We start from the raw sequence: 21,937 nt of genomic DNA, 5'->3' as shown, positions 1-21,937 counted from the left end.
CTGCTGCATGCCTAAAGGATTGCAAATCCTTTGATATTCACAATGTAAATTTTAAAGCTCTGGGTCATCTCACAAGTGCCCATCTTGATTTTGATATTCATTTCCCTTTTGGAGCTGCTTGGGAGGAGTTTGATGAAGAATGAAAAAATTCCATCAGAATTAATATTGTTGATACTCTTGTTGAAACCAGTGTTGCCCCCGTTACTGGATGTGAAGGAAATGATAATGAAGAGGAAGAAGAATAAGTGGACACTGCTAATCCCAATGATACTAGTGCGAACTCTTAATTTATTTTTATTTGTTGTACTGGTTGCATTACATTTTGAAATGAAAGGGTTATCATTTATTTAATACTTAAACCTTTTGGTAACTGATATCTTTGTTTGAGTAAATTGCCTAATTAAGTTGTCATCGTAAATGACTTAAGCAAGTATAAATCCAATTATAATCAGGAACCTAACTGTGATTTGTAATTAGTGCACCCAAGTTGTGCTCATAAATTAGTAGGCTTCAATGATATCGGTCATGATAGTAAATCAATAAATTGTTTGAATTGAGTTGTGATCGTAAATCGACTAACTTAGAATAAATTGTTCATGATTGTAAATCCATGAACTTAGGTTGTAATCATAAATAAACAAGCCTTAATAATACCGGTCGTGATTGTAAATCAGTGAACTATTTGAATGTAGTTACAATCGTAAATCAGCTAAGTCATATTAAATTATTCCTGATCGTAAATCAATGAAATTAGGTTGTATCGTAAATCCGCAAGTCTTAATAATACCAGTCGTGATCATGAATCAACGAACTGTTTGAAACATTCCCTATTTAACAACATTAAACTAAGTTTTCAAAAAACTGTAAATTTATTGCGAAAGAAGAAGGAATGTTCATACAAAGTATTTTTTTAAATGACGTGCATTCCATGTACGAGGGAGAACAGTACCATTCATTTTCTCTATCTTATAAGCTCCAAAGCCTATTTTCTGCACAATTTTTTAGGGCCCTTCCCAATTATTAACCATTTTTCTTAGTCACGATGTCGGTAAACTAGCTTCAGTATTTTCCAAGACTAGATCACCCACCTAAAATTGCTTGTACTTTACTCTAGCATTGTAATATCGAGCAACTTGCCGAGCTCGTACAATGTTCCTAACTACTACCGCCTTTATGATTTCATCAATAAGATTTAAATTGAGTTTGATGGCTTCTTGTTGGCATTTTCATCAAAATAAGATGTCCTATAGATCACAAGCCTATTTCAGTAGGGATTAATACTTCGGCCCAATATACCAATGAGAATGTCATTTCCTCGATTGTTGTATGAGGAGATGTTCTTAGGGCCATATGATTCCTTATAGTTCTTCAAGCTAGGCACCCTTAGCATTGTCAACCTTTTTCTTTAAAGCCATTGCCTCGACTTAAGCATTCATTTTAGGCATTTTCACAAAACTTTGGGTGAGTGATATATGTAAGTCCGTATAGAAGCTCTTGAATTTACCCCAGAATTAAGTTCCATCGTCTGTTACGATTAAACGTAGGATGCCGAACCTACAAACAATGGATTTCTAGACAAAAGATTGCATCTATCTCTCTTTATTGTAGCTAAGGCCTTAACTTTTATCCATTTAGTAAAATAATCCATAGCTACAACTATGAACTTCTTTTGAGATATGAAAATTGGAAATGGACCCAAGATATCAATCCCCCATGATGCAAACGACCAAGGACCAAACATCATTTATAGGGGTTCAGCTGGTGATCGATGTACTGGCGCATGTTTCTAGCAAGAATCACAAGTGAGAACCAAGTTATGAGTATCTTTCTGTATGGTTGGCCAATAATATCCCTAGCTAAGAACCTTCTGGGTTAACAACCTTACCTCTAGATGATCGCAACATATTTCTTTATGTATCTCCCTCATGACATACTTAGCTTCCACCAGAGTTAAGCACTTCAAAAGCAGCTAAAAGTAACCCTTTTTTATATAGTACACCCTCTAACATGATATATCTAAAGGTGATAGATTGAATAATTTCATCTTGGCTAATTCTTTCTTGTTCAACTGCTGACTTTCCACTTGTAAGGCTTGTATTATGGGAGTCATCCATGTATGCTCTTGACTTAAATCAAACACTTGTTGACTTTTATAACTTGGAGTGGCTCTATGTTCTAACAAAATCTTATCTCTTTGCTCAATAATGATAGAAGCCAACTTAGATAAAGTGTCAGCTTTGGTGTTCTCCATCTTGGATAACTGTCAGACTTCTACCGTATTAAATTGAGTGAGCAGTTTAGCATCCATGGCATGGTATTTCTTTAAACTAGGATATTTTACTTCATTTTCCTTGATCAATTGCTTCGCTACCGACTAAGAATTAGTGAATATTATCAACTCCCTTGCCACCAACTGTCGAGCTAGGTGTAGCATAGAAATTAGTGCTTCGTACTCTACAGTGTTGTTGGACACTTGAAAGCCAAAGGAGAGCCCGTATTGTCAATCATTCTCACCAGGGTCTATAAGGAGAACACCTAATCCTGATCCATTCTTTGTTGTTGAGCCATTTACACATATTGTCTAGTATTTTGGCCTCGTAGTTGGGATATTTTATCCCTGTGGCAAGCTAACAACTACATGTAGTATAATCAAAAGAACAAACTTTTAGAACAAAATGTATATATGTAATGAAATATCTAGAGAAAAGTGAATATTTGTCAAATAAAATTTCAATAATCAATGTGACATGTTATTATATCATTAATGCGAGTAATAGTATCTCAATTTAACAAGTTACCTGTAGGGTACCATAAAGTCAGCCAAGATTTGATTCTATTTCTGAATTCTGCTAGCTTGATTCCCCACTTGGTCATCTTTCCCGAAGTATCAACTCAAGACAATATGTCCCTGATGGGTTCGTTTGTTATAACTGTCACAGGATGAGCTTGAAAATACGGTCGTAATTTTTGAGCCACCACTACAAGAGAAAAAATGAGCTTCTTTGTCTTTGAATGTCTCTACTCTCCATTCTAAAGTACCTTACTGACATAGTACACGGGGAACTGAAAAAGCCCTTCTGTTCTAATCAGGATCGCTACAACTATTTCTTCAGACATTGCTAACTAAAGAGAAAGAGTTTCTCCTACTCGTGGCGACATCAGAAATGGTAGAGACGTTAGATACGATTTAAGTTGTTCAAAAGCAACCTAACATTCCTCTGTCCAACTAAATGAAGTCCTCAATAAGGTAAACATTTATCTACTATTTTGGACAAGAAAATATTCAGTGCGGCCACCCTTCCTGTTAGACGCAAATTATCTTTGATAGTCGGAGGAGGCATGTCTAGAATAACCCTTATCTTCTTAGGTTTCACCTCAATACTTTTTCTGAAACCATGAAGACAAAAAGTTTGCTTACTGTTACTCTAAAAGCACAATTCTTTGGATTTAGTATCATATTATAAGTTCACAAAATAGAAAAAACTTCAGATAAATCCTATATGTGCCCCATTAAATTAGTACTCTTCACTAACATATCATCTACATAAACCTAGATACTACGACCAATCTACTCCTTAAAAATATTATTAACCAATCATTGATATGTTGCTCCTGCATTTTTAACCCAAAAGAATAACCCGATTGTATAACAAACCCTCCTCTGTAAAAAAAGTTGGCTTATCCTGGTCCTCTAGAGCCATAGAATTTGGTTGTACCATGAGAATGCATCCATGAAGCGCATGAATTTATGGCCCATCAAAGCATCCATTAATCTGTCAATTGAGGGTAAAGGAAAACCATCCTTTGGGCATGCCTTGTTGAGATTGGTAAAATCAATGCACATTCTCCATTTTTCGTTAGCCGTCTTTACCATAACAACTTTCAATACCCAGTCAGGGTACACCACTTCCTTAATAAATCATGTTGAAAGCAATTTCCCTACTTCATGTATTATGACCTTCACATCCTGTGGAGTGAACCTTCTTCTGTTTTTCGTAACCGAGTCGATAGTCTACCATAAATAGCTTTATGAATGCCCAGTAAAAGCTCAACACTCTAGTCAAATACCATATGATCACTCTTATGGGATAATTTTTCGAGGCTATGGACACTGACACCAATTTGGACGAGAACACTCAAATTGAGATGGTGTTCAAAAATTTATCCAAAGATTTTGCTGGTTTTTGAGTTGCGTATAACCTTGCCAACAAAAACCTGATGCTTATATAACTAATGAAGGAGATACAATCCTATGAGTTGGTGTTGAATGGAGGTCAGCCGGTCTGAAGAGCAAAGTGAATATAGTTGTCACTTCTTTCTCAAAAGGGAAGGGAAACGCGCTAAGAAAGGCATTACTAAGGTCCCTGGGCCACCACAAGTGGAAAAGAAGAGAACAACAAAACCAAAAGACTTATCGAAGTGTAAATGCTTCTTTTGCAGCAAAAAATGGTTCTTCAAGGCAAACTGTAAAGAGTTGAAGGAATACCTAGCTACCAAAGGCAAAGGTATGAAACTATTGATGATAGAAGCTTGTTTAGTAAAAGATTCAATAGACAAATAGGTCATTGATTCGGGAGCCACTAATCATGTTTGTGTTTCTCTATAAGGGTTCGAGGAGATGAAATATCTTAGAGATAAGATCTTATCATTACGGACCAAGAACGGGACAAGTGTGGTAGTTGAAGTAGTGGGAGATGTACATCTTTATTTTGATAATTTAGGAAGATTATTTTAAAAGACGTTTTCTATATTAAGTTTTAAAAGAAACTTAATTTCCGTTGCATGTTTATATAAAGATGAATTGACCGTGACTTTTAATAATGGAAATGCAATAATTAGGAATTGAAAACTTATTTGTAATGGATGGATTTCAAATAATCTCTATTTTATCAAACCAAAGATGTACACACTACTTAAGAGTGAAATATCGAATAAAATACTTAAACCTTCTCACTCTAATGAGGCATACCTTTGGTATTTGAGACTTGCTCATCTTAATCGAGAAAAATCACTAGACTTGTGAAAGATAGCATCTTAAGTTCGCTTAGAGAAGTTGATCTTTCACAATGTGAATCTTGCTTGAAAGGTAAGATGACTAGGTGATCTTTTAATGCAAAAGAAATGATGACCAAAAACCCCCTAAAACTTATGCACACTGACGTATATGGCCCCATGAGCATCAGTGCAAGAGGTGGTTATGAGTATTATGTAACATTTATTGATGACTATTCCAAATATAGGTATGTATAGCTGATGCACCACAAGAGTGAAACCTTCAATAAAATCAAAGAGTTTTGTGTAGAAGTTGAAAAACAACTAGGTTTACCCATAAATGCGCTTTGGTCTGATCAAGGTAGGGAATATTTATTTGATGTGTTTTCAGGATACCTCATAGAGAAAAGGATTCTATCCCATTTAACCGTGTCGAGTACTCCACAACAGAATGGCATGACAAAGAGAAGGAATCAAATGTTGTTAGACATGGTATGTTCAATGTTAAGTTATTTAAAGTTGTCATTCTCTTTTTAGGGATATGCGGTACAGACAACTTGATATATTCAGAATGATGTACCAACTAAGCTAGTATCAAAATTTTCATATGAATTGTGGTATGACAGGAAGCCAAGCTTACAACATTTAAGGATTTGGGGATGATCAACCCATGTATTGGATAAAGATGTGAGGAAGTTGGACTCACGGATAAAATTGCACATGTTTGTAGGATATACAAAGGGAACAAAGGGTGGTTTATTTTATAACCTGAAAGAGCAAACTGTTATAGTATCCACTCACACTACTTTCCTTGTAGAAAGTTACATGAATAACTTCAAACCTTAGAGTAAAGAGGTACTCGAGAAGTTTTTTGGAAATATATAAGACCCTACGGAAATGGTTCTGGAACCAACTCCTAATAATAGACCTATAAACAGTCAACAACATAAGGCGCTTCATCGCAGTGGGAGGGTCTCTCATAGGCCTGGGTTCTTCCAATTTGATAGAAGTGTTCTTAACACTGAGTTTGCCGAACAAAAAGATGATGAACCACTCACATATGACGAAACGATGCAGAATGTTGATTCCAAGCTTTGGGAAATAACTATAAAAGCTAAGATGGACTCTATGTATTCCAACTCAGTGTAGGAAATTGTAGACTTACCGAAAGGAATAAAACCCATAGAGTGTACGTGGATCTACAAGTGGAAAAGAAATGCGAATGGAAAAGTGGAAACTTATAAGGCCAGACTTGTAGAAAAAGGTTATACTTAAAAAGAAGGTATTCATTACAAAGAGACATTCTCTCCGATTGCCATGCTCAAGTCAATTTGCATATTACTATCCATTGTGGCAACTTTTGATTACAAGATTTGGAAAATGGATGTTAAGACAACATTTTTGGACGGCTACCTTGAAGAGATCATCTACATGATAAAACCCACTAAATATATAGCTAAAGGAAATGAGCATAATGTTTGCAAACTGCTTAGGTTGATATATGGACTTAAGTAAGCATCCAACTCATGGAATCAAAGATTTGATTAGACGATTACAACTTTTGGATTTGAGCAAAACATAAATGAACCTTGTGTTTACAAACATTTAGGAGATGGATCTTTCTCATTCTATATGTTGATGTCATTCTACTAATTGGAAATGATGTAGGGACATTGTCATTGGTTAAATTATGGTTAACCTAACAATTTAGCATGAAAGACTTGAGAGAAGCTAATTTTGTTCTGGGTATTTGAATATTAAGGGATCGAAATAACAAAGTGATAACACTATCTCAAGCTTCATACATAGACAATATATTAGAGCATTATGCAATAATCGATTCAAAGAAGGGAAATCAACCCTCCATATCAAGATTTCATATCTCTTTAGAGGATTGTCCAAAGATAGCAAAAGAAAGAGAAAACATGAGAAAGGTTCCTTACGCTTTGACAGTAGGAAGTCTCATGTATGTTACTCTACGCGTATGCCTAAATATCTATTTTTCAATGGGGTTGGTAAGTTGATATTAGGCGAATCCAAGACCAAGGCACTAACAAGTAATTAAGCATATACTTAAGTATTTACGGGGAATGAGGGATTACATGCTTGTGTATTCCGGAGGAGATCTCACTCCTATCGAATATATTGATTTTGACTTCCAAACATGTTAGGATTCAAGAAAATTGACATCTGACTGTTGTTTAGTCCTAAACGGCGGGTCCATAGTGTGAACAAGTGTCAAGAAGGGTTGTACTACTAACTTCACTATGGAAGGTCGAATATAAGGCATGGAAAATCTATGCACTAGAATAGTGTGGATATAGCTAAACTTAAATTAACCACATAAGGACAAAACATATAAGGGAGATAGTAGTGTTTGACGGAAACCCTGGGGATTTTTTTAGCCAAGACTATTATAGCTAGAGAGCTCTTTAGGAAAAATATAGAATGACACAAGAATGTGAAACATGACTCATCTATTTCATTACGGTAAATGGGAAACTGTTGGATCTGGTTTCCTAAGTGTAGTATTTTCGTTAATATACATTAGTAAATTTTTTTGAATAGATTGGTTAATTAAAGAATTTCATTTATCACATTAATATACTTTCTATAATTGTCCTCACAGGGTTTTGGCATGCGAAGCAAAATCGAAGTAAGTGTTGCTTATTGGTTGACTATTGTTTAAACTGATACTAAGCGGTATTACGTGGTAGGATCATAGTACAGAAAGAGAATTTGTATTAGTAGATGAACCTAAAAAAGTCATTAGTCTAATCAAAAATGAGAAAATCAATTGAAAGACTAATATGTTGTCTATCAAATCCAATCAGGAATATACTTGTCTTAAGCATCGGAGCGGATCACTCCTAGAAGATAGAGACATAGATGTGACTGACTGGACTAATAGTACATCGGACAAGACCCAAGCACAATAGATATTGAATGCGTTTATGGATTTATTCACTTGTGAAGTTCATAGTGTGACATACCTAAATCTGGAGTGGATGGAAAACCCTGTATGTGTGCTTCACACAATTTGACGTGAGTAAAAGTCTGAGTTTAAATGGATAAGGAACCAAAAGCTAGAGCATTGGGTGTACGACTTCTGTAGTATGTAGTCTCATTCACAACAGTGGAATTCATAGCCCAAAACACGGGTAAATGATATCCTCTCTCATTGGTATTACATGGTTGATGAAAAGTAAACGTGGCTATGGGTCGTCCATCTTTGTGATGGATGACTTGGTCACTATTTGATAGTGATTGAATTTTCATGAAAGAATATGTAATGGTTACCATGAGATAACATAGGATTATATTGGGAGAATGAATATTATCCCAAAGAGGTTAAGGATATCCTATGAGGGTAACAAACTTATGACAAGGTCATTGGTTGAGCACTCAGTAGTTGCTTTTGTAATTGTATGTCATTGGGGAGTGCTTAGTCACGATACTATAGTGGAATGGCTTCATAACTAAATGAGTTTATAATTCATATGCGAAAAACCAGAACTTAATTATAAATCATTTGAGCCTCAACTTCATATGTCCAATCGGTCCCTCTGCTAGCCTGTTGAAACCATAAATGAATTGCATGTTTGAATCAAAATGAACGGAATGTGTAACACCCCAAACCCAGCCTAAACATTAGGGTCGAATCTGGTGATGTTACATTGTAACACCCCTTACCTGTTTTCTACACTGGAATAGGGTACGAGACATTACCAAAATAAATACACTTATAAACATATTAAACCGAGTTATAAAATTTTATCCAAATTAAAAACTTTCAAATTATTATCTTCGAGTCGCTAATTAGGGTTTACGAGGCCCAATACATACCTATTCATATGCTCAATATATCCGTTAAATCAATCCAATATTGAAGAATCTACTTTAAGTCAGAATCAATATTAATCACAATCATAAATCTTTTCATGTTACTTTCATATATCACTAACTGAACTTTGAATGTCAATTTATGAATATGTAATTCACTAACAGTTTCTGGTATACACAATGTTTAATTGATGAAATCATTTAATTGAGCTAAATTTCATATTCACTCCAAATTTTATTCTATATACATAAATGCTTTCACTTACCATTTACCTAACCAATTTCTTGAACCAAGCTATCACACAACAATAATACATCACCTGTGCTTCATGAATTCAATGTTCGAATCTTATCACCATCAAATCCATGTCATTCGAATACTTAAAGTTTATTCAAGCATATATTATTACGTTTCATATACCAAGCATATGTCGAAATTACGAATACGTAATCAATTCATTTGTCATTTATTTGACTAGAAAATTAATCTCAAAATTCATAACATTCCATTACTTAAGATATGCCATAAAACACTCCTTTAACATAAACTAGCACCATGGCTGAATTTTCAGTATGTTATTTATTCCCTTTTTTCCGAATCACATAGCAAAATAGTACAAATATGTATATATTTGAATACTATAATTATGCATCAACTTACCAATATGAGTTAATTCATGAGCCACTCATGACATCATTTCATGCCAAATATACCACGCGCATATGCTATGAAACTTTATTTTCTCTCATGAGCTTACCATGACCAGTAATGCACAAATATAAGCATCACTCCTATTTCAATATTTATCGATTATAATCAGACATTTAACCAATAATACACAATTCATTCATATACTTTATTGTCCTCCTCCTCTCCATCCCACATCCTTTATGTATATAACATTCTTAAATAGGATTATACATAATTTCACTATTCACTTATATTTAAATTCAAAGTTGTCTAGTCGAGTTATAGTAACTAAATTATTTTTATCTGGAGCTACAGAGCTCCAAATTAAGTTCTATTAATTTTCCCCAAAACTAGACTCACATATCTTCTTACCATAAAATTTTCAGAATTTTTCTCATAGCCAATTAGTACATTTTATTCTTTAAATTCACCCCTGTTTCACTGCTCAACATCTCTGACCTCTCTTCACTAAAAATGAATTATCTCATTTTAAAGAATTCAGATGATATTTTAGTTTATTTAATTTGAAAATAGACTCATTAAGGATTCTAAGCATATAAACTATAACTCATAATTATTTTTTTTACAATTTGTAATTATTTTCCAAAGTCAGAACAAGGGATTCTAAAATCAATCCGACCCTGCCTCACTAAAATTAAAATATCTCAAGATATATAACTCTTTTATTTTCTCTATTTCTTTTATGTAAAAAAGACTCATTAAGATTTCATTTCATATCTTATTAACTCTCTAATTAAATTTCCACCATTGTTGGTGATTTTTCAAATTCACACTATTGTTACTATCCAAAACTATTTTGTTGCTAATTTTACTTTTTCATATTTTCACTTTTTCACTTTCAATCATTATTCAATTCAATTTCACACATATATTCATCATTCAATCACACTTAATCGTTACATGATCTCATGTATTTTCACTTAGTCAATTTCCCGATGAACACTTCAGAATAATAACAGATACACGGTGGATTCAGCACACAGCAACCACTCTTTGTAATCAATGATATCCGGCGGGATCAGCACATAGCAACCACCTTATAATTAATGATACCGGTTCACATAGTAGCCTGCACATAGTACTACACATGTGACCATCACTATCTGATACACGTAGTAGCCTGCACATAGTACTACACACGTGATCGAAGCTATCCGGTACGCATAATAGCCTGCACATAGTACTACACATGCGACCTATCATTCTGGTAAAATAGTAGCCTGCACATAGTACTACACACGTGACCATCACTTTCACTTTCACATAGTGGCCTACACACAGTCCATGTCACACATGTGATCATTTCTGTCACTTCATTCGTATCCCTTTTTATTCCAAATGTTCAATCGGGAAATTTCTCACTTTTTCTCATTTTTCCTTTTTCACTAATCAAAGTCAATTCCTTGTCTTTCTTGACTTATAATAACATATTTAACTTATTTAACACTCACCTTATTCAATCCAGTCCAAAAATCATATTTTGGAAAAATTACATTTTTGCCCCTAATTTTGCCCATAGGCTTGAAAATTAAACTTTCTTCCTTTTTCTTATGTTTTATGACATGCTGAACATTTTCCCCTTCTATGGCAACATCAAATTCTCACTCTAACACTTACTTATGAACATTAGGTATTTTTACCGATTATGTCACTTTACTCGTTTTCACTTAAAATCGGCTAGCAAAAGTTATTTAACATAATTTAAAGCTTCATATTCTACCATAAAACATAAAAATAAACATATTTCACCTATGGGTATTTTTCCAAATATGAACCCTAGATTAAATTATTGCTAGAATAAGCTAAATCAAGTTACCGGGACTCCAAAAACGTAAAAAACATTAAAAACGGGGCTTGGAATCACTTACTATGGAGCTTGGAAGCTTGAAACCCCTAAATATGGCTTCCCCCTTGCTGATTTCGTTCACCATGGAGAAGATGGACAATTTTTTGGCTATTTTGGCCTTTTTAATTCTTTTAATTACCAAATGACCAAAATGCCCCCAACTTAAAAATTTCCTATTTCACTTGTCTCTTATCCATTTTTGTCCAACAAGTTAAAAAATGGTCTAATTACCATTTAAGGACCTCCAATTTAAAATTTCATAACAATTGGACACTTCTAACATGTAGAACTCAACTTTTGCACTTTTTACAATTTAGTCTTTTTGACTAAATTGAGTGCCCAAACGTCAAAATTTTCAAACGAAATTTTTACGAAATCATTTTGTGAAATCATAGATCATAAAAATATAATGAAAATAATTTTTTTCTCATCAAATTTATGGTCCTGAAACCACTATTTCGACTAGCCCAAAATTTGGGCTGTTACAGAATGAGTAGAAAAAGAGAAATGAGAAACACTCAGGAATGATTATGATTTTCGGAGAAATGGAATCATTTGGAAATGAATGTAGGTTTTCGAAAATGGAAAGGGAAATGAAAATTTGCAATCCAATATAGGACTACTTAGAAAATGATAGGACAATGAGTTTATGTTTTTGGATTGTTTTAAAGCCCCGAAAATGAAAATAAACCATTTGGTCATAGTGAACATATTGAATTGTGACATGTAACAAATTTTCTCGAAATTTTATCGGGGGTAAAATCGTCAAAATTTTATTAGAGTAAAATTGGGATGAGAAAATTATTTAATATGTAAATATTAAATTTTATTTTGGGTAATAGAAAAAACTTAATCGGGTTGGATCACATTACAGAGCACTAGTCAAAAAAGCCTAAGAAGTACTCGTAATTGGACTTAATGTGAGAGAAACCCAAAATCCCTCATATAACATAAAGGGGGCGACAACCCTAGTAGAAATACAAGGGTGAGTCATCCACCCTTCTCCTACTCCAAGTAGGATGTCGTTTTTCAATTTAAAATAAACATCTACATCTCTACAAGGGTTTTACCTTCTCTTCCTATAAATAAACAGCACGAGTAGAGCTATTAACACAAAATTTGAGAGATTGTTATCTTGCCAAAGAAAAGAGAGAATTTATTCTTAACTTATAAATATTTTTTTCCAGAATAACAATTTTACCAGTTTCTATTAAAGAAGAGAGAATTTTCGTTTTCACCCTAGAAGGAAAACTTTTTCTAATTCTGAGTTATGGTTAAATTGGTTTGAGCCCACATTCGAAGCAGTTTGTGGTACGAGATCAGTGGAGAAGGTCATTTGGTTGAAAGCCAAAAAACATCAAGGATCCACTTATTCGAAAACATAGGTACATTTCGATTAAGGTTTATTGCTATAAATATTACAAGCCAGGTCAATTTTCAAAATTTTAATTTTCCACTATGCAAGAAAACCATTTTCAAACCAGGTTTTTTTCCAACACTTATAATGTTTAAAGGCTTAGGATGGTTTGGATTTCAAACAAAAAAGTAGCTCAAAATGGTTTCAAGCACTAGAAACAATAAAGAATATGACATTGTTCTCTATTCATCCCCAAAGTAGTCATTAAGCTCAACTTCTTATTTCTCGTTCTCTCACATTCCTTATCTCTCCAAACAAAATGGAAGATAATGTTCAATATTGGTGCATATAAAAAGCTAGCGAGTACCTATACATTACGAAATGAAATATTTCTTTTAAGCTCAAAAATATTTTCGTTTGAGTGTTTTTTTAAGAATTTTTACTCTTTCACTTACAATGTTTTTATCACTAACCATGGTTTTGTTCCACTCACTTTGCTTTTAACTATCACATTGCTTTTACTCACTCATTTTTTTCTCATTTTAGTACATTTATAAAGAGTCTATATACACCATATTAAACAATCTCTTCAGTTTTTTTCTCAAGAACAATTTGAAACGACCACAATGTCTCTGCCTAACCCTTAACATCAATGGCCCAACATCCTTTTGATAGTGCATTTTAAGATCACGAACATAAAAGGGTTGAGTTTTTAGCTCAATTTAAGCTTAAGGTTTCAAAAATATAGATACATCAAGAAATGATAATTTGAGGCTCATATCATGGGAATTAGGGATAACATAGCATCAAGGTGAGTCATTTAGGCTATTGGCTAATTAAACAATGCCTTAGGTCATCTCTAAACATTTCAGAAAACAAAATCTCAATCATGCCTACTTTTATCCAAATGAATAAAAATAAACTCATCCACTACTTATCTACAAGAATTTATACAATATATCTATCATTTGGCATAAATCATACGTATTTACATAAAGAATAATTACCCTCAGTTTGTTGTACAATTTAACTTATTGAACTAACTAATCTACTTTTAAAAGAACCAAATTATCTAACATCAATCAAAATTTATATGCTCAAAAGTCAACCAGACATCATTCAATATCAACAACCAATAAACAATTGCCAAAATAATTCAAGCACCATGCAAGAAAAATAAAAAAAAACAAGAGAAAATTTTAAAAATTTTATAGATTTTTGAACAGATTTTGAAGCAAACATAAAATAAAAAAATAAAACACAAAAATTAAAATTTCTATCTACGCCACATAAAATAAGAAAACAAAACACATAAATTAAAATTTCTATGTACACCCCCTACACTTAAGTTACATATTGTCCTCAATGTGTCCCAACTAAAGATAAAGTTTCATGAGACTTACCTTATCCAATGTAAGAACAGAAAAATGGTGGAGTAGTCCTCAAACTTCATTACAGCTCTCACTATTGTGTAGCTCTTGATGCATAGACCTACATAGAAAAATAAAACAAACACACAAAAAAAACAAAACTATCAAAATATAAAATAAAAATAAGTTAGAAAGAACACAAATAAAAATTATTGAGGTCCTCAATAATCGGAGCGATCCGTATTGCCACCATAAGAGAACTTCCATGAGGTCGTCGACACTTTGAATCGACGTTTATTCTTTATTGTTAAGACAACGACCTCCCTCTTCAATCAAAGACATTGTTTTCATTTTATATTTGATCGTTGAGACAACGACATCACGAGCCACTTCTCTCCAAATCCTAACCAACTCCAAGATTTGTGCTAGGGTACTATAGCCTCAGAAAATGTGTCGGCTCCTTCACACCTTCACTTAGTTCCCAATTTAGCTCTTCAACTACACCTACTCCTACTCCTATTCCTAATCTTACTCCTATATTTTATTCATCATGCTCAATAATAGTGGAGTGGCCACCAGCGTCGAACTCAAGAACATCATGCTCGATCTATAGGAGTGTTTGTTGTGGTTTGGTGTTGGATGGCTTCCAATATTGGCTCCACCATATTGGATATGGAGGATACATCATCTTGGATCAAAGACATGCTCTCATCCCATATTCCAATCTGTGTAGCAAGGGATGGGTCTTCCATGTACCCATCACTCTCCAGATTACTTTATGGATAGTAATATGAAGAATATGAATCTTCTACTAGATAATTATTCGACCACCCTTGGTTGTAGCTACCCATTTCAGTTGCATATCCATACGAACCATAAGGATGCTCGTATGAATACTCTTGCCATTCGTAATCGCCATTATAACTTCAATGGTTAGTCGAATCGCCATTTGTTGAACCCGATTATCTTCATAATTGTATTGGTCTTCCGACCACCTATATCCATTGTTATTAAACATGATTAAGCTAAATCTTCAACAAGTAAAATAAAAATAAAAATACAAAAATAAAACACTATACAATGAAAATAAAAAAGAACTATCTAATTTACTCGACTTTCAACTAATATTGCCTCAAAAGTTACTAACTTGACTACACATTTACACCGTCACAATCCCCGGCAACACCATCAATAACTTGACTGTGTGCGCATAAGACAAACAATTTTATAAAGCAAATTTAAACTGTAGTTTTACTGCAAGCGTATAGGTCAATTGTAATATTTATTATTTTGATGGAACACGAAGTATTCCATGGGGTCAAACCCCAAGGATTTCCAAGTGAGTAAATGTGTTTATCAAGTTAATTACAAGTGAAGTAATTGCTAATCTAGTTGAGTTAGAAATTATTAGTGCAAGTCCAAAAAAACTTGTTCATAAACTAAAATTAAACTATTAACTAAACTAACTAAGCTAAACTTTCAAACTAATGTTTTAGATAATATCAATGGTTAACGATGGTCGAATGATTAGTTGAGTGCTAATTAAACTAATGAACCTACATCGATTATATTGGTTGCCACCCTTAGTTAGGAGCCTCCTCTTGGTCTCATCTTAGACTAAAAGATACCATCTTAGATTACCTCTCAGAATCACTTAGGCATATAGATTACCTCTTCGTCTCACTATTTGGCACGACTATATCAAACTATCTAAGGATAAACTCTCCTCCCAATCTCGTTTATCTAGGTTTTCCACTAAAAGTTTCAATTTTAATGTAGTAAGTATTTCGGTATAATCGAATAATCAATCAATCAAGAATAGACATGAACTTAAGCTAACAAACAACCAATTAACCAACTATCCAATAATTTAGCACATAATAAAGCTTAACATCCAAACAGACATTTGATCGAACAATTAATAAGCACAATAAAAAGATAAGGATAAGAAATGCTTAATAAATGTAGAACCAATGGCATCCAAAAGCTTCATCCATCTTCATTTACACATTATTTTACAAGAAAGAAGAAAGAAAACTATAAGAATAAATTCTACTCTAAAAAGAAAAGAGAAAACCTAAACTAAAAATGAAAAGAAAAATAAAAGGAAAGGAAAAAAAGAAAGAAAAACCTAACCTAAAAACTATAAACCTCAAATAAACTATTCAACCACAAAAAAAAATCTAAAATGAAATGCTTATAAAGTTGTATTTATAGCCTACTAACATTTAACCTAACATTGACCATTTTTCCCTTAAGTAAAAAGAATATATAAGCTTGTTTGGACATAAAATTGCCCTTAAAGTTTTTCACTCGACAGGCAGTGATATCGCGATATGCCCAGTGTAACAACTCGTTTTCAGTGGTGTCAAAAATAATGGTTTTGGGACCACAATTCTAACTAGTGTGTCAATTTTATTATTTCATTATTATTTATAGGGTTACTAAAAGGTCGTATTAAAATTTGGTTAAGAAATTTTAACGTTTAGATAGTTAATTAAGTGAAAAGGACCAAAATGTAAAACCTGCAAAAGCTAGTTTATATTAGTTAAATGTGTTAAATAGCTATAGAAATAGAATTGGATGGACTTAAATGGTAAATATACCATTTTTTGTTAGTGGACGATTTTGGGTTGATAAAAACATGAAATTTTTTTAATTTTAAAAGGTTAAAGTTGTAATTTCATAATTAAATAAAAATTAAAATAAACAAGAGGCCAAATTGCTATCATATTCTTCTCTTTTCTTAGCCAAAAACTGATTCCACCATTTTTAACCTACGGATCATTCGACCAAGCTTAATTCTTCATGCATGGTATGTAGTTTTTGCATGTTTTTAGTGATTTTTATGTTTTTGAGTTTGTTTTAGCTAAATCTAGCTAACTCGGGGACTAATTCATAAAATTGTTAAATATTTTAGGTTATACCATTGATGTGTTTTAGGTGTTTTATGGTAGATTATTATGCATGGTTGATAAATAAGACTATTTTGTAAAGTGGTTTTTACTAATTTTGATGTTAAAGGATTAAATTGTTAAAAGAGTAAAAATTCTTGAAATTATTGTGAAATTATGTGAAATGTAAGTTTAATAGGGACTAAATAGAAATCAAGTGGCTTTTATTTTTCTTAAATGTGGTTAATTCATAAGTTTCAGGTTTAGGGACTAAATTGCATAAAGTGTGAAGTGGAGCGGTAGTTTTGTAAATTGATAATTAAAGGGATTTATGCATAAATGTGATTATTTAATCTGGTTGAATCGGTTAATTGTGTTAAACTTATTGTTTAGATCAAGAAACAAATACATTGGACAAAGACCGCGAAAAAGCTAAAGCTGCAGAATAATTGTCGGCCTTGTTTCTGTAATCGTTTTGTTCAGGTAAGTTCGTAATTTAGTGTCCGTTTGTTTGCAGGAAAACATTTTTCGGAAAATGTTTTCCTGATTTTCCAGTGTTTGTTTGATTGAAAACATTTTACATTTGGAATATATTTTCCAAGACACGGGTAAAATAAATGGGTTTTAGGGGAAAATGTCTTACGGATTTCATTTCTATAAGACATTTTTCGGTTCCTCCTTCATCCAGGTAAGGCTCCTTCTCCTTTTTTCGTTCTTCATTCCTTTTCCTTCTTCCCTTCTTCATCTTCTCTTCCAGCTAAAAGTCCGTCACATATCTTCTCTTCTCAGCATATTCTGTTTCGTTTCCTCTCTTTCTCTTTTTCTCAAGCAAATCTACCATGAATTCTTTACTGGGTCTTGGCTTAAGGTATGGCATGAAGCTCTTTTTTTTCTTCTTGTTCTTTACTTGTCCACACTTTTAACCAATTTTATGCCTAAAATTTGTTTCCTCTCTTTGTTTCTTTGTTTCTTTGTTGCCTGTAACGAAAAATGTTGATGTTGTGCCTTCAAAATTGATCAAAAATCTAATCAAAACCTTCAAAAAGATTTTCTATTCCTCTGAGATATTCAAAGAAGAACGAAAATAGTGTTTTGCATTCTGATTCTCTTTTAAATTATAGTTTTGTTACTGAAAATCGGAGAAGATGTCATTGAGACCAAACTCGAGGACGGAGGTTCGAAGGAACAAGTACAAGGTGGCTGTGGACGCTGAGGAAGGGAGGCAGAGGAGGGAGGATAACATGGTGGAGATTAGGAAGAATCGCCGTGAAGAGAGTTTGCAGAAGAAGTGAAGTGAAGTGCTTCAAGCGCAACCAATGCCTGCTTCTCTTCACTCCTTTACCGTTGAGAAAAAGGTCGATTTTCAATTGTTCTATTTTTCTCGTTTGTTTTTAGTATTCATAAATTGCTTTAAGTTGTTGAATCTTTCTTATTCAGAGATTTTTTGGTTTTTAATTAATCTTATCAGATTAGGATTATGGTAGGTTTTTAAAACTTAGAGAATTTTGCATATATTAGGTTTCGATTGTGTTGATGAGGTCATATATATATGGTTTTTGGTGTATTTTTGTTGATTTGATTGGGAACTCTATTGTTGTTTAAACGTTTTGGTAAACAGTAACATGAGTTGTCGAATAAGCAATTCATTTTATTTTTTTCTCGTATTAAGCTTAAAGATTATGTAGCTAGTTATCTTATATTTTGCAACAAATATTCGGGGTTGGTTTTTGAATTCTCAAATTAGTGCTTAATTTGTTTTTAATTAATTAGAGTTATAAAAATGGGTTTCCTCTTTTAATTTATTTCAAAGCAAAATGTTTTTAGTAATTGGCAGCATGTTCCATGAATTTTTCTTTTGCCATGGTTTACCCTATTACAGTTAATTGCATTGGATTGTTCTGATCCTGTTCAACTGTTTGACTGCAGTTGGAAAATTTGCCAACCATGGTTGCTGGTGTCTGGGCTGATGATAATAATATGCAGCTTGAGGCAACCGCACAGTTTAGGAAGTTGTTTTCAATTGGTTACAATTTAATCACGTAATAATTTAACCACGCAATTTATTGCTCGCACAATAAGAAAGCAACTAAATGCATATGAAAGTTATTGCTCATGAGAAAGGAAACAAAGTAAGCCACTTGAGATTCAGTTAATTTAAGGATTCTAAATTAGCATGTTGTCATCATGGTTGCAGGAAGTACAGAGATGCCTGATGCAATGGAGACAATATTTCAAGCCGCCCTTGCCTTAGGAAGACATGGAGGAGTGAGTCTTTTCTTCTCACCTTGATATTCATTCATCTAAGTTAGTGGGCATGAAGAATGGATCAAGCGAAGATCTTATATAATATAAAATGAAGTTATTACATAGTTGATGAATGTCATAAAAGATTTATTGAATAAAGGTGATAAAAGTTTAAAGTAAAAAGCTTATCAGCTGAGATGCTTCCTGCATATGTGTTTTGCAGGTTCATGAGCTCATGGGTGATATGGAAAGTGCAGCTTTATTGTATTCAAAGGCTGAGCGTTTATTAGTCTTCCTTCTAGTGGAAGCACCATCTCTCATTCTGAATCCTTCATTTCCCCTTACAAACTCAGATCGCTATAGACTCTGAACTTACATTAATTTTCTTCGAAGCAGGCAAGGTTACTCGAGATCACAGATGATGGCTCTTCTCAAGTGCAAGGATCAGCCATAGAAAGTAACCATCTTTATTACTCTATTTTTAACTCCTGTTGCTGATGATTTCCATTTTCATTGTGTAAAAAAATATTTATTTGTACAGCTAATTCTTTTGAGTAGCAGGGAATTAGGGTGTTAACATGGGTCAACTCAATAGTATCCTGTTTAAATGTTGTAATATTCTCCCATATCTGTCATTAGTGAATGATAATTTGGTTCAAGTTTTCATTCATTCTCTGCTTGGTTTGTTTTTAGCCTTTTCCCTCATTCTCTCATAGAACAGATGGAACCGGATTGGATTCGTGGGTTGAACTGGGAATTAGCTGAAATATCAATTAGGATAAAGGGTTAAAACAACTTTTGAATGAACATTTCGAAACTGATTGAATTGTTTTTCTTCTTCTTCAAATTTAATGATTTTTTAAATAATTTAATGAAACTGCTTTATTTGACTTTGGTTGTTTTCAATTTATGACAGTTAATATTCTAGCTTAATAATTGAGTATTATTATATATTTAATTTGATTTATTTATTTATAAATAAATCATTGGAATATATGTAAAAATAATTTAAAATATAAATTTATTAATATATGTAAAAACAGATTTTTCGGAAAATATTTTCAAGAAATCTGCCAAACAATAGAAAATATTTTACACAGATTCATACAAACACCAGAAAAGTAAATCATTTTCCAGAAATCATTTTCCAGAAAATATTTTACTGGCAAACAAACTGAGCCGTAGTTAAATTAATTATTCGTTGTTTTTCTATTTAATTCATATATATATGGCATCACGAATCAAACGAGTAAGACCATAGCTGAAAGACGCTATAGCATCATGATTCAAACGTGTAAGATCATAGTTGAAAGACACTATGGCAACATGACGAAAAATAAATAAGACCATAGTTGAAAGACACTATGGCACCAGGTCGGGAATAAATAAGACCGTGGCTGAAAGATGCCATGGCATCCTTCGACCATTTGTTGTTTAGATAATATGTTTTGGGTGAGATATGTATCATATGCTATGAATATGAGATGAATGTTTTGATTTGTATAGGTTGATGATGAATGTTAATGTCTTGGTGTGATTATATATATATAAACATGCTAACTTGTGAAATTTGTGGTGTGTTTAGGAAATTTAATGGTTATGAGCATGCTGTAAATGGTGCATGAATTGTATAAATTGATTCTTGTTCGATAAGATATGTTTAAATTTGTATGAGCTTACTAAGCATTGATTTCTTAGATTAGTTGTTTTATTTCCTTGTAGATCACATGAAAGCTCGATCGGTTGGAATCAAGTTGGAGCACATTCACACTATCCATCCTTGATGATGGTAGAAGATTTGGTCATTTTGATGTTGGTTATAAATGGCATGTACTAGGAGCTTTTTTGGTTAATTTGTTCATGTTGATAACGTTTGAACTTTGGTTTGGGAAATCCTTAGAGTTATGTAAATATGTTTGGTATCTTTGACTTACAATTGTGAGTATAAATGCTTTTGGTAATTTGGTTTATGCCTTATGAAGATAATTTGAAATGTGGTAAAATGTAAGTGATGAAATGAAGGATTTAGGTATGTTAAGTGCAAGTTTAAGGTCTTAATTTATGATTGTAGAGTGTGTAATTGTTGGATGTTTAAATTGTGGTACCAATGAGGGTACATTGGTTAGGTACTTAGGTAAAATGTTTTGGTATGTTTTAGGCATATTAGAATGAGTTTTCAAGGTATGTGAATGATTGAAATTTATGTGGCTTGGCACCTAAGGAATGGGCATTTTTTTAGTTTGTTTTGGAAGTTATTTTAGGTGCATATGGCTTGAGACACGGGCTATCACACAGTCATGTGCCACTGACAGTGTCTTATTGTTTTTCAAGTGCAAGTTTTTCCACGTAGCATCAAATTGTTACACAGTCTGAAGACACGACCATGTGACCCCATTTCGAATCTCACACTGTCTGACACACGATCTGTGACATAGCTGTGTGATCCTATTTTGATTTGTTGTGTGACCCAAATTTTGAATTATACACGGATTGGCCACACGGCCATGTTCTTGGGTCACATAGCCTGGTCTATGTCACATGACTTGGCCACACGGCCATGTGACCCCCTTTTTCAAGTTTTTCTACTTTTTTCTATTTTGTTTCAATTAAGTCCCTAATAGTTCTCGAATTGATTTTTAGGCTTTGTAGGCTCGATATAAGGTCACTAATTGTATATAT

This window comes from Gossypium hirsutum, chromosome D12 (assembly GCF_007990345.1).
Source record: "Gossypium hirsutum isolate 1008001.06 chromosome D12, Gossypium_hirsutum_v2.1, whole genome shotgun sequence".
NCBI lineage: Eukaryota > Viridiplantae > Streptophyta > Magnoliopsida > Malvales > Malvaceae > Gossypium > Gossypium hirsutum.
The sequence above is the reverse complement of the archived record's forward strand: the minus strand, read 5'-3'. Positions refer to the sequence as shown.